General features: G+C 29.6%; 1 long non-coding RNA gene, 1 other non-coding gene and 1 pseudogene across 3 annotated transcripts in view; all 3 read right to left on the reverse strand.

Moving 5' to 3' along the window:
• The window catches only part of LOC127108045 (uncharacterized), a 98921-nt gene that overhangs the window by 45712 nt on the left and 39137 nt on the right, over positions 1-14072 (reverse strand). The gene's annotated exons all lie outside the window — the stretch shown is intronic.
• Positions 1172-1367, reverse strand: LOC127109653 (U2 spliceosomal RNA). Its single transcript, XR_007796924.1, has one exon. It is a non-coding gene; the product is annotated as a U2 spliceosomal RNA (small nuclear RNA).
• Positions 2851-2999, reverse strand: LOC127109357 (uncharacterized; annotated as a pseudogene).

Genomic DNA, 14072 nt, shown 5'->3' on the forward strand with positions numbered 1-14072 from the left:
TTCAAATAATCCATTTAGCTACTTAAATGACTTTTCATATACTATCATGACTAATGGCTAATAATCACATTCATTATAATGATCATTAATCTCAACATTTTGAATTTGACTTTGATACACTTTTGGTCCATATTGTTTGAGATATCACTGAATCAATATGTTCAACATCGACACTATTCTTTTTGTTGGAAACAAAGGTTCATGTGTTGAGAAAATTCTAACATTTGTAGTGCTAATTTTAGGACCGAAGTTTGGCCAACTGTGGAACATGTAAGAACAATGTACACAATTTGTCAATAAATGGGCCCGTGATTCATGAGAATGCAGAAAAGATATGGTTAGTTTATTTTGTAATTTTGTATGCATTTTAGCAATTATCCCTGATTCGCGAACCTTGGTTTCCATTTTTTCACAAGAAAGATAGAAATTAGTGGTGAGTTCACTAATAAGAGATCATCAGAGCTGAGAGTGAACTCTGGTGTAGTAAGTTACAAAGTCAGCAAAATTCAAGGAAGTCTCATCATATTTAAACTACAAAATTCTAATTCTTAAATTTTCAATCCCTTTTTTATATAAGATATTTTATTTTCTAATGAAATATCTCACTACTGTATTTCCATGTGGGGTTACAACTGTTTTGGTTCCTTAATCTTGTAAAAAATTCCAGATGCAAGACTACCTTGGTAAAAAGAATTGAAAGATCGCCGGGAAAATGATTTGAGAGAAGGCTTACGACTACACAAGTAATACTCCCCTGACTCAGAAAATCATTGTCTTTTTGTCCTTGTTACATTTTTTTAACAGTTTTCCTTCATTTTCTTCATTCATCTTATCCATGACATTTTAGAATGGAAGTATTCTGTTCCATCTGCTATAGAGATTAAGTACAATTTCTTTTCTAGTACTGTTATTTCACATATGTCATTATTGGGCATTTTATGAAATTTGGTTTGCAACATATGAACACACATACAAAAACTATAATGTTGTGCTGAATTAAATAAATATTTCCTTCTTTAAAAAAATAGAGATAACTTTACTCATTAAAAAGAGACTCAAACTTTATAATAAAGAAAAGAGATTTTATTACCAAGATGTACATACTTATATAAATTAAAATATAAATAAATCAATAAATTAGCAAGTAATTTAGAATATTGAACTAGGTTTGGTGGGGTGTGCCATGCTATTGCTAAAGTGCAACGCAAAAGCGATACTTGAGAGACCCAATAGCAAGCTATTGAAGTGGACTCTCCCCCTCAAGAAATAAATTTAATATCGTGTGGACCATTGGCCCACATATCAGATATTAAACTGATAAGAACAGATACTACACTTGATCTTAGCCAAAAGGCCGAGAAAGGTATGAGTTTAAATGCATGTTTGTTTTGTGCTTTATATTTGACATGTATTATATTTCTTCCTTCACTAACCGAGGCGGGACTCTTATGCTGCAACTTGGAGACTACATTTCCCTCTCCTTAACTTAGAAAGGCATTAAGTCTCATGATTACATACTTGCTAACATCTCAGAACACAAGCCGAGGATATCTATGTTCTCATTTCCTTCCTCTTCATTCTAAATATTTTCACTTAGTAATTAAACATCAAGACATTATTCACATATGACAGCCAAATTTTCTATACTGGTGTTCTTAAATGGGAGTTTGGTTGAAGTGAACACCATTTTTATGTCCACGTGTTTATCATTTATTCAAACAAAATCATTTCTAACGATCTCTAGAGGCTGGTGATTTTATTTTTGCGAAGTTTCTGTTTAACATGCTCTGTCTGCTGCAATGGTTGGTGAAGTTTCCATATAATGATGAATTTTTAAAATGACTTTGGTACACTTTGAAGTTGTATGATCAAGTTATTTTCATTTGTACATTACATGAGGTGTCATTTTGTATATATAAACTTCAAAATCCTTTTTTGAAAAGTAAAACAGTGTACTTTTGTTTGATCCATACTGATTAAGTCAAAATGTTCAACATCACAATGTCCACCATATTTTGGGGCTGAAAAAAAATCCTTGATATATGATAAAAAATTCCGATGCAAAACTGTCTTAAGGAAAAAACAATTGACAGAGCATCGAGATAATGATTTGAAAGAAGGCTTACTATTATACAAGTAAAACTATCCAACTCAATTGTTTTCTCTATCGTTTTTTCATTTTTATGAATAGTTTTTCATTTATGAGTGGAAATATATTCTTTAATCTGCAACATATATTAAGTGAAATTTCTTCTCTAGAATTGTTATTTCACATATATGATTATTGTGCATTTTATGAAATTTAGTTTTGCATTTGCAACTTATAAACATGCATACATACAAAAATCATTGTGCAAGATTTAGTTAATCTTTTCCTTTTTTGCTTAGTTGCTTATTAAAATAAGGATTATAGGATTTGTGACTTTGTCCTAGTAAATACAAGATATTATGCATGACAGAAACAAAACATTTTCCATAAATAATCTGCAACACCTAGATTGAGAGGAAAAAATACTTCAATTGCAAAGATAAATAAATTGATGGTATCTTCCTGATAATCTCATAGTAGTCCATTACATTCCAGGAATAAATGGAGAAGGAATGCTAAGTACTAACAAGGAAGCATACGAAAAAATTGAGTCTGTTTGGAGAACAAAAACAAAACCTGACAAAGCAGTGACAAGTTATAATGTTGCTTGTTGTTTTCTAAGCTAAACCAGGTATATATGTATGTTCACGCATTTCATCATTTTTTTAGTGTATGTAGTCTTCAAATAACTTTCTAAATACATTTAATCCTTACATTTAACTCTTCTATATGTGTTTGGCTATTTCACAATCTCCTAAAACATGTAGAAATCAAAAGAAACTACAAATTATGATGTAGGTTCCACCACTTGGGTAGACCTTAGGATAGCACCCTTCCTAAGTGCAATGAAGGTCACTCTCCTAGGCCATGGTCCTTCATGATCAACCATTGACCCCATCCAGGTAAGTATGTTGCAAGGATGGTATTCAAGTTCTTTAATACTCTTGCTTATCCTAATACCTTTCACCTTATTTCGATATGGGATTCAACTACCAGTAGGCAATGTATTTCCCAATTTATGTAAAATTGATCGACAAAAGGTTGCACACTGATATTGATTGTTACGTGGAGTCAGAGATAGCAGAACACATGTTGTTACCGTGTAATAAGAGCATTCAGACTGCTGCTAAATAGGAACATTGGAGAGAAAATCTGTCAAATATTAAATGCACCGTCAAAGGAGAAAAGAAGTATCTCTGAATCTAGTATTCCCCTTGAATTAATGATTTCCATTACATAGCCATAGTAACCATGAAACAACCGAGTATCATGCATTGTCATACTTTTTATTGCAGGTTCTTTGGACGTCCATATCTTCTAGTTCAAAATGTATCATGCATTGCCTACCTCTTATGCCATTTTGTTGGCTCCAATGTATACACACACATTCGACGTGTTGGCTATGACCTGCAGGAAATAAAGGATGTGTGACTTTGTTCTTATGACTCGATTGCATATTAATATAGGAAATAAAGGATGTGTGACTTTGTTCTTGTGAAGACAATAAACGTGACATAAACAACATGTTTTGATTTGAAATGTTAATCAGTATTCTGTACCCTATATTTTCAGTCAACTACTACTTGATTCAATACTTGCAACACCGACCATATCATTTTTCTCGTTTAAATTGTGCTTTCAATACATGATTCAAAGATGGAAAATAGTTCAAAAAAGAATTATATTTATGATAAAAACTAAATATAACAATATCTAATATGAGTATAGAAAAATATTATTCTCGTTTTATTTTTATATTTTTAAAACTTGTGAGAATTTTTCAATTAAATCCATCTATTTAATTCATTTATTTTTTACTTGCAAAAGGTTTTAGACCATCGATTCATCACCATCACCCGTTTGTATTACTTTATAGATTTTTAAAATAAAACTCAAATTTGTTTCAACATCCAACGGTTATGATTAACTGACGGTGTAAAATCCTTTTACACTGTCAGTGTATTTCAATTAAATCCATCTATTTAATTCATTTATTTTTTACTTTGCATTTAATCTTATATTCACACATACTTTTTAAGATAAATATTACTTTAAGAGAGACTCATAAACATGTAAGGATTGGGAGATTTGCGTGTCATCGAAATTTATTCATCCTTCAAAGGGCCAGTTTGTTTTAGCTTAAAAAAAATGGATTTTTATTTTGTATTTTTGAAAATGGATTCTACAAAAATGTTTTTCAAAATATTATAAGTTTTTCTAAAATTTTTTTCTATAAATTAAAAGATTGAATTGTTCATTGTATAACATAAATATACATTATTGAAGATCAAAACATAGTCAAAATCACAATTTTTTAAAAAAGTTGTATCTTAAAAATGATTTTTTTGAAAAGCTATTTGAAACAGCTTCAAAATTAAGTGATTTTTTGAAAATTTGATACCCAAAAAAAGTTTCGATAAAATGATGAAATACCTAAAATAACATTTTAAGAATAACTATTCAAACCAAATTTTCATTTGAAGCTTTTATAAAAAGTTTCATTGTAAATTTTATTTACACTAAAATTTGTAACACTATAAAAATCATTTTTAAAAAAAGCCAAAACAAACGGGCCCAAAATCATTTGTTGTTTAGAGATTATTACTAGACAAATTAGTCACAAATGAATATTTAAAAAGAAGTTTTTCTCTCCCTTCCAAATGCAACCTCTGCGGTCACTTCGAAGAAAATTTGCCTCAACTTTTAACTTCCCTATTCATGTGTTTAATATTAAGATCTTTCATCAAATAACCGAATGAATATTAACTACCTTATTCTACTCCACTACTTGGTCATATGTTAATTAGCTATGATTCAAACATGATAAAACAAATATATGCCATATTTAATTATTATTTAACCATTGTAGATCTATTATTAGGGTTTATTCACCCATAATGATGGTATTCAAGTTCTTTAATACTCTTGCTTATCTCAATACCTTTCACCTTCTTTCGATGTGGGATTCAACTACCAGTAGAAAATGTATTTCCCAATTTGTGTAAAATTGATCGACAAAAGATTGCACACTGATATTGATTGTTACGTGGAGTCAGAGACAGCAAAACACGTGTTGCTGCAGTGTAATAAGAGCATTCAGACTACTGTTAAATAGGAATATAATTGAAAGATAAAACAACAAAATAATAGATGAAAACAAAGAACATAAGAGAGGACATATTATAGTAAAAAATGTGAGACATACATGACGAAGAAGATAAGAAGAATGCGAGATACTATTAGGAGAGATTTAAAAAGGTTGAAACTGAAACTCTAAGTGTGAGTAAGAGAAAATCATTTGGAATCGTAAGGTTAAAGTATACTAGGTTTGAGTTTTGGGTTGAGTGTAGGATAAGTGAAGTTTGGGTTGTAACATAATGCGGCTTGGTTTGGTTTAGTTTAGTTTGCAAAATACAAACTGCAAACCATACCACATTGCGCGATTTTGTTAAAAATGATCCAAATCCATCCGAATCAAATGCGATTTTTTGTGATTTCGGTTTTGTTTGGTTTGATTTGCGGTTTTCTATTGTGTTGGTTTGGTTTTGAGCACCCCTAAAATAAACCATTGTGATAAAACAAACTAGTCGTTGTTCGTCTAATCATAATTAAAGTCATTGTAGTCCATTAGATTGAGAAGAAAGTTAGGACCATTATCGTAAAACAAACAGTGACAAATTAAATATGATCAGGTGAAAGGGAGAGTAATACAATTTTATAAATTTCTTACATATAAAATAACCGTTCAATAAATAATAAATTAAAAAATATTTAAAAATACATATCCAATATATTTAAAATATTTAAGGTGTTAGAATATTATACTTAAAAATTATTTATCGGAAACTATAAAAAAAAATCTCAAATGATTCGTTATAGAATTGTAAAAATAGGTTTAAAAATATAAATATATAAAATTTGGTGGATAAAGGGAATTGAATTGATTTATTTCAGTTTATTTAATTTGTCATCTCCTACTTTCTCAAAAACTTAATTTGTCATCTTCAAATTTAGGGTATCTTTGAATTGGTTTATTTGAGTTTATTTATTTGATATGTACTAGCATTATCTTGTGTCTATATGTTCTTTTCATCTTTTTTTTTAACATGCTCTCCCTCATAGTTTATAAAAATAGTTTATAGTTTTAGGAAAATAGTTTAAATTTAATTTATGTCTTGTTATAGAGAATAGCTTATAACATAACCATTTTAATGAAAATTCCTTAATGAAGTTGTTTATTACTCGATTGCATATTTAAATAGGAAATAAATGATATGTGACTTTATTCTTTTAAAGACAATAAACATGACAAAAACAACATGTTTTGATTGCGATATGTTAAGTAATACTTTGTATCTTAGAATGTTATCTTTTATAAGTAAATTTTGACTTTTATATTTATTGAATAATTGATATATCTAATTTATATATAACCCAAATAAATTATTTAATCAATGAACTAAAAAATAAAAATTTGCTTATAAAAATGAATAAAGAGAGTACTTTCGGTCAACTGCTACTTGATTGAATCCTTACATGCCTATGGCTGCAATACCGGTCGCACATCATTTTTAGATTACAGTGCTATAACTTGTTAAAACTAGTTGGGGAGTGCCGAGTACAAAGTAAGTCATTTAAAAAGTCATGTTCAAACTCAATACTATGTCGATAAGAAATCCTCCAATTATATCATTCCTACTTAATGGTTTAATTCTATTATTACTACGATTTATATTAGTTCCTGAACTAAAGACGGCGCAACGCTTCCGCATTGCATATTTTTGCCAACACATTTTTTGACTACTACAAAAAGGAAAAATGAAGAAAAATAGTGGTTCAATTAATAAGATCTTGAAGGGACGTTTAAGAGCGATTTTGGAGGCCATTGAAGCCATTGAAGAGCTTTTTCTTTAGTGATTTTTTATGTCCTTCAAATCTACATTATTCGTATTGATTTAATTCAACACGAGTAGCTAGCTTTCTCATTGATGGCGCCACTGTTTATTATGGAACCAAAATTGATTGTAGAATCGATGGTTACGATGGACTACAACTGTCCTGAGTCTCAAATGCGAAGAATGAGGGGTTGACATTCAAGATTAACACTCAAATACTCAAGTCAGTATGTGAAGGAGAATTGTGAGTGAAATTCGAATTTGAAATTGTTATAACAACCTGCTATTCTCTATGAGGATGATGCGGGGAGTCGTTGGTTATATCTCAACCTTGGATCTCTTATACTCATTCATATGGTAGTTTCCCTGGACTATGAACAATTTTGAGCGAACCAGTGCTCCCTTTGGATCGTCGATCCATGACCATTCTGATCAGCCTAAAACAAAAATGAATAGTAATTTTGTGTTATTTTTATATTATTATTTAATTTTTTATGTTTAATGGATTCTATTTTTTTCTAGTTGAGTGAGGTGACTCAACTAGTATGTGTTAGTTGAATTAAATAAGTCTGTTTTGTTGGTTTAAGGTTCAATATCCGACGATAATATTTATTTTTATTTATTTATATATTAATGTAAATAAACGGTTGAATTTATAAATCAGCATATTTTCATTAAAAAAAATATATTTTTGCTGACATGTTTTTTGACTGTTTCAAAAGGGAAAAAGGAGGAAAAATATATTTTCGTTGACACGTTTTTTTGACTGTTTCATAAAAATTAATTCTAGTTTTGAACACTTCTTTCAACTTTAAAAATTCAATTTTATATTTCATCTTATATTTTCATTATTCATAAATATATCACTTTTCAATTTTAAAGATTTTATAATAAATATTATCAATCATAAATAAAATCTTATTTTCCTTTGACAAATTATATTTACCACCCGCGCATCATGCGAATCCTATTCTAGTTTATAAGTAAATTTTGACTTTTACATTTATTGAGTAATTGATATATATATATATATATATATATATATATATATATATATATATATATATATATATATATATATATATATATATATATATATATATATATATATATATATATATATATATATATATATATATATATATATATATATATATATATATTCCAAATAAATTATTTAATCAACGAATTTAAAAATAAAAATTTGCTTATAAAAAAGAATATAGGGAGTACTTTCGGTCAACTGCTACTTGATTGAATTCTTGCATGACTATGACTGCAACACCGACCACACATCATTTTTAGATTACGGTGTTATAACATATTAAAACTAGTTAGGGAGTGCCGAGTACAAAGTAAGCCATTTAAAAAATCGTGTTCAAACTTAATACTATGTCAATAAGGAATCCTCCAATTATATCATTTCTACTTATTGTTGTAATTTTATCATTACTACGATTTATATTAGTTCCTGAAGTAATGATGATGCAGCGTGTCCGTGTTGAAAGGTAGTACGCCTGCATTGCATATTTTCGCTGACATGTTTTTTGACTGTTTCAAAAGGGGAAAAGGAAGGGAAATAGAGGGATCAATTACCAAGATCTGGAAGTGACGTTTAAGAGTGATTTTGGAGCTTTTGGAGATCATTGAAACCATGGAAAAGCTTATTTTTCAGCGAATATTTATGTTCTTCAAATATACATTATTGTTATTGATTTAATTTAACATTAGAAGCTAGCTTTCTCATTGGTGACATCACTGTTGTAACAACCCATATAATATATATCTAGAATAATATCATACCAGTGTTAAATTTTGGTATTGTCACAACATAAGTGCCAAATGGCATCATTATATAGACATGTCCAAACTAAAAGCATTAATGGCACATGTTATAAAATAGTTCCTAAGTAATATAAATCTAAGGACTATGTACAATATCTTCATCTCCACAATGGAAGATCACAATAACTGCATCCCTTGAAACATTAGTGGACAACTTCTCATGAATTCAACCTGGAAGGAATACCTGAAAAATAACAACAACAATGGGATGAGATAATAATCTCAGTGAGTTCTCCTATCCTATGGGTCCACTCGGCTCTACAGGGTTGCTACCTGATTCTAACTCAAGTATTCACCGTTTGTTACTTGAGTATCACTCACACAATGTAACTAGGACTAGAGTAACTGAGGGATATTCGGAATGTATGGAAACATGTCACATGAGTTCACATAACTCAATAAACCACTATTCAGATTCACGAAACATCGAACCCCAACCAGACCTACGTCTAGGCCAAGACTTGGTTCACGCATGCCTCGTATGATTCGACTTTCACGATGGATATCAGGTTCCCCTATGGGACTCGAACCCACTTTTAAGAACCATCACTCGTATGGGACTCGAACCCACTTTGAGTATCTTTCACCGTATGAGAGTCTAACCCACTTAGGTGTCCACCTTTCCCCCATGTCTGTCATGGTTGGGACTCAAACCCAATTGAGGCACGAATCATTGGTGCCACATGCCCACTTACCGCTTTACCTAAGCCCTTGAAGTGGTATGTTCACAATCACAACTAATTCCGAATACGTGATTAATTCTCAACAATAAATAGGACTTTCGGAGCAAGACTCCTCACCAAAATAGGACTTTTGGAACAAATGTTCCTCACCAAATTTCAAACAAATTCTCATGATATCATATCGATTCTCATGGCATCATGACATGATCCATTCTCATTACATAAATCACACATGTTCCATACAAAGCACGTAAATGCATCATTCATGTGACTATTTTCCGTTGTACACACCGCGATACGATTATGTCCAAGCATCACTATCTAAATCATTTCATGACTCAAGTTATCTTTCTAAGTCATTTACCTAGTATTTTCCTAGGTTTATCTCACTCATAAGTTTTAGTCATATTATTGTGTAACCAATACATTCAACCAATCATAAGCTCTTAATCATTCTTGCACACACACAAGTACCACAACCAACAACATATATAACATGCATTAAAGTCCACAAGATGACATAACATGCTTCAAGGTACATAGGCAACGTTATCACTTGACCCGCCGCAATCTAACTCATTCCACTTCCAAGTTTCAAATAACATATGTCTGATCATCCTAAGATGGGGGTTCATCAGACAAAAAGGGAAAGATTTAGTGGAATAAGTCATATAGACATCTCTTTATATAATAAGCCTTTATGTTAGCTCCCTAACGCATCCATTCGTTCATCAATACGAGATATCAAACTCATTAAACAAACATTCTAACCTAGTTGGGATTCTAGGTTAAAACACACACAAACTCATATAAATCGACCGATTAATGTTAATATAATACATATATACACACCATGGTACAAGTTATAATACATCCAAGGTGGTTTAGAAACATGGAAGAAATGGTTTTAGGCAAAATAAGACTGAACCAATCAATTGAGCTGGGAGCCAATCGATTGCATGAAGTTTCTGTAAAGTTTTTTTTTTTAAATTGACAGAACCATTCGATTGGGGACTGTAGCCAATCGATTGACATCAGTAAAATTTAGCTTTTTCTTCACAGAATCGTGAACCAATCGATTGACACCTGCAAAATGTTCAAAAATACCTCTTATAAACACTCTTTCTTCCACATTTAACACCCCTAAACCATCCTAAATTATACCCATTCATGTATTCACATTTTCTAACATAAATTCATGAATTTTTGTCACTATTCAACAAGAATTAACATCAATCAAACACAACATCATGGTTCCAACACAACAGCACAACATGGTACCAATCTCAATATGAATCAACACCAAGAATCATGAAACACTACCTATCATCATATTCAATCAACATAGCTCACACAAAATCATGTAGGAATCATGATATGAGATATAGAAGCATGAACAACAACAAATTTACAAAACCTAATCCCACTTCCATGAAGTTCTTTCCCCCAAGCTACAACTATCTAGGAACTTACCTTGATTCAAAAAGAGGATGATGAAATTGATGGAATAGAGATGATTTGGTGATGATGAGGATGAATATGGTGAAGAATCCATGAGCTTGTTCCTTTCTTCTTCCTTCCTTCTTCTTCTTTTTCCCACTTTTCCCTTTTCCCTTTCTTTTCTTCTTTCTACTGACTACTCTCTTATGTATCAAAAATATATAAAAAATATATAAAAATCCAATTATGTATTAATTAAAAAATATATTTAATTATGATTATTTTGAGTTTTGATCAATCTTGATTTTTGTATTTATTGAGTTTTTATCATAATTTTTGTTTCAATTATTGAGTTTTTTTAATAACATTTTATTTATTTATATTAATATTTATGAAACAAAATTGAAATTTTTAAATTTTGGGGCCCTGTGCTGCAGCACTTGCTGCACTTGCACATGTCCGACCCTGTGGAAAACCATATAAAATAAATAAATAGAGTAATATTGACCTGTGATTTTGTGTAATTGATCATTTTCTTAAATAAAAATCACAAAATAAATCATTAATTGTAATTTTAATATATTATTATTATTTATTTCAATTGTACTCTTTGATTAATATTTTTGTACACATTTTTATATTTATAATAAAAGTAAATAAATTAATATTTGATAAAGTGTGTAATTCGATAGTTTTTTTCAATTAATAAATATTCAACTATAGATTTGGTTCATGTGATCTAGTAGAAAGATAGGACCTAAGTCAGAAAATTGACTAACTACGACTTTATTAGTCACAAGTGAAAGTGAAGTCTTGTTGTAGTTCATGTGATCCATATATAAGATAGACTAGGGGTGTTCGCAATGTGATTTGGGCGGTTTTGACGATAAAGATCATTTGAATCGTAAGATAAAAAAGTATGCGGTTCGGTTTGGTTTGGTTGACTTTTAGAAACCTGACCAAACCAAATTAATGCGGTTTGGATGGTTCGGTTGGTTGGGTTTTTTACAATATTTTTATTGAGTCATACATACACCTATAGAGAACAACATAACTTTGTGTTTAGTCATTCATACATTATTAAATAACATCAAAACTCATCATATTTAGACAGAAAGTTCTAATTCAATATGCAAAAAATAAGATTAGACAAAAGTGGAATAAAAAACATATATAAAATAGTAGCATAAAATAAAATCAAAGACATTATAATAAAAGATAAAAAAAACATATGAGATGGGAGATTAAGAGAAGATGAAAAAAAGGACATAAGAGATGGGAGATTGAGAAGAAAGGTGCCATTAAAACATAATTGGAAGAGAAAATAGTAAAATAAAAGATGAAAAGAAAGAACATAAGAGAGGATATATTATAGTAGAAAATGTGAGACATACATGACAAAGTAGATAAGAAGAATATACGATACTATTAGGAGAGATTTAAGAATGTTGAAATTGAAACTCTAAGTGCGAGTAAGAGAAAATCTTTTGTAATTTAAAGGTGCATACTAGGTTTGAGTTTTGGGTTGGATGTGAAGTTTGGGTTGTAACATAATGCGATTTGGTTTGCTTTAGTTTGGTTTGCAAAATACAAACTGCAAACAAAACCAAACCCCTAAAATAAACTATTGTGATAAAAACAAACTAGTTGGTGTTCGACTAATCGCAATTAAAGTCTTTGTAGTTCATTAGATTGAGAAGAAAGTTAGGACCATTATCATAATGTGACAAATTAAATACGATCAGATGAAAGCGGGAGTAATACAATTTTATAAATTTGTTACATATAAAATAATTGTTGAATAAATAATAAATTAAAAAATATTTAAAAATACATATCCAATATATTTAAAATATCTAAGATGTTACAATATTATACTTATACGAAACTATAAAAAAATCTCAAAATGATTCATTATAGAATTATAAAAATAGGTTTAAAAATATAAATATATAAAATTTGGTGGGTAAAGGGAATTGAGAGAGCTGTCAGTCTCAAACACTTTTGTTTCCATAAATTTATTCAAAGAGTTGAAAACAAAAATCAAATGTTTTCAGCTTAACAACAATACTTCCGTTAGTAGTTACTCAAAAACCCAAATTATTTTATTCAAGTAACCCTTTTTCTTATACTTTCTCAAAAACTCAATTTGTCATCTTCAAGTTTAGGGTATGTTTGAATTGATTTCTTTCAGTTTATTTATTTGATATGTACTAGTGTATCCCGTGTTTCTATGTTGTTTTCATCTTCTTCTTTTTTACATGCTCTCCCTAATAGTTTATAAAAATAGTTTATAATTTTAGGAAAATAGTTTAAATTTAATTTATGTCTTGTTATAGAGAATAGCTTATAACATAATTATTTTTATGAGAATCCTTTAATTAAATTGTTTATTACTCGACAGTATATTTAAATAGGAAATAAAGGATATGTGACTTTATTCTTTTAAAGACAATAAACATGACAAAAACATAACAACATGTTTTGATTGCAATATGTTAATCAATATTTTGTACCTTTCCTATACTCACTTTATTCTCTTTTATAAATAAAATTTGAATTTTACATTCATTGAGTAATTAATGTATATAATTTATATATAATCTAAATAAATTATTTAATAAATGAACTTAAAATTATAAAATTTCTTATAAAAAAATAGAGGGAGTACTTTTGGTCAACTGCTAGTTGATTGAATCCTTACATGCCTATGGTTGTAACACCGGCCGCACATCATTTTTAGATTACAGTGTTATAACTTAGTAAAACTAATTGGGGAGTGCCGAGTACAAAGTAAGTCATTTAAAAAGTCATGTTCAAACTTAATATTATGTGGATAAGGAATCCTCCAATTATATCGTTCCTACTTATTGCTGTAATTTTATTATTACTACGATTTATATTAGGTCCTGAAATAATGATGGTGCAACGCGTCCGCGTTGCATATTTTCGCTAACACGTTTTTTGACTGTTTCAAAAAGGAAAAAAGAGGGAAAATAGGGGGTTCAATTACTAAGATCTTGAAGTGACGCTTAAGAGCGATTTTGGAGCTTTTGGAGACCATTGAAGCCATTTGAGAGTTTCTTCTTCAATAAATTTGTATGTCATTTAAATCTATAC

This window comes from Lathyrus oleraceus, chromosome 7 (genome assembly GCF_024323335.1).
Source record: "Lathyrus oleraceus cultivar Zhongwan6 chromosome 7, CAAS_Psat_ZW6_1.0, whole genome shotgun sequence".
In the NCBI taxonomy this organism is placed as follows: Eukaryota; Viridiplantae; Streptophyta; class Magnoliopsida; order Fabales; family Fabaceae; genus Lathyrus; species Lathyrus oleraceus.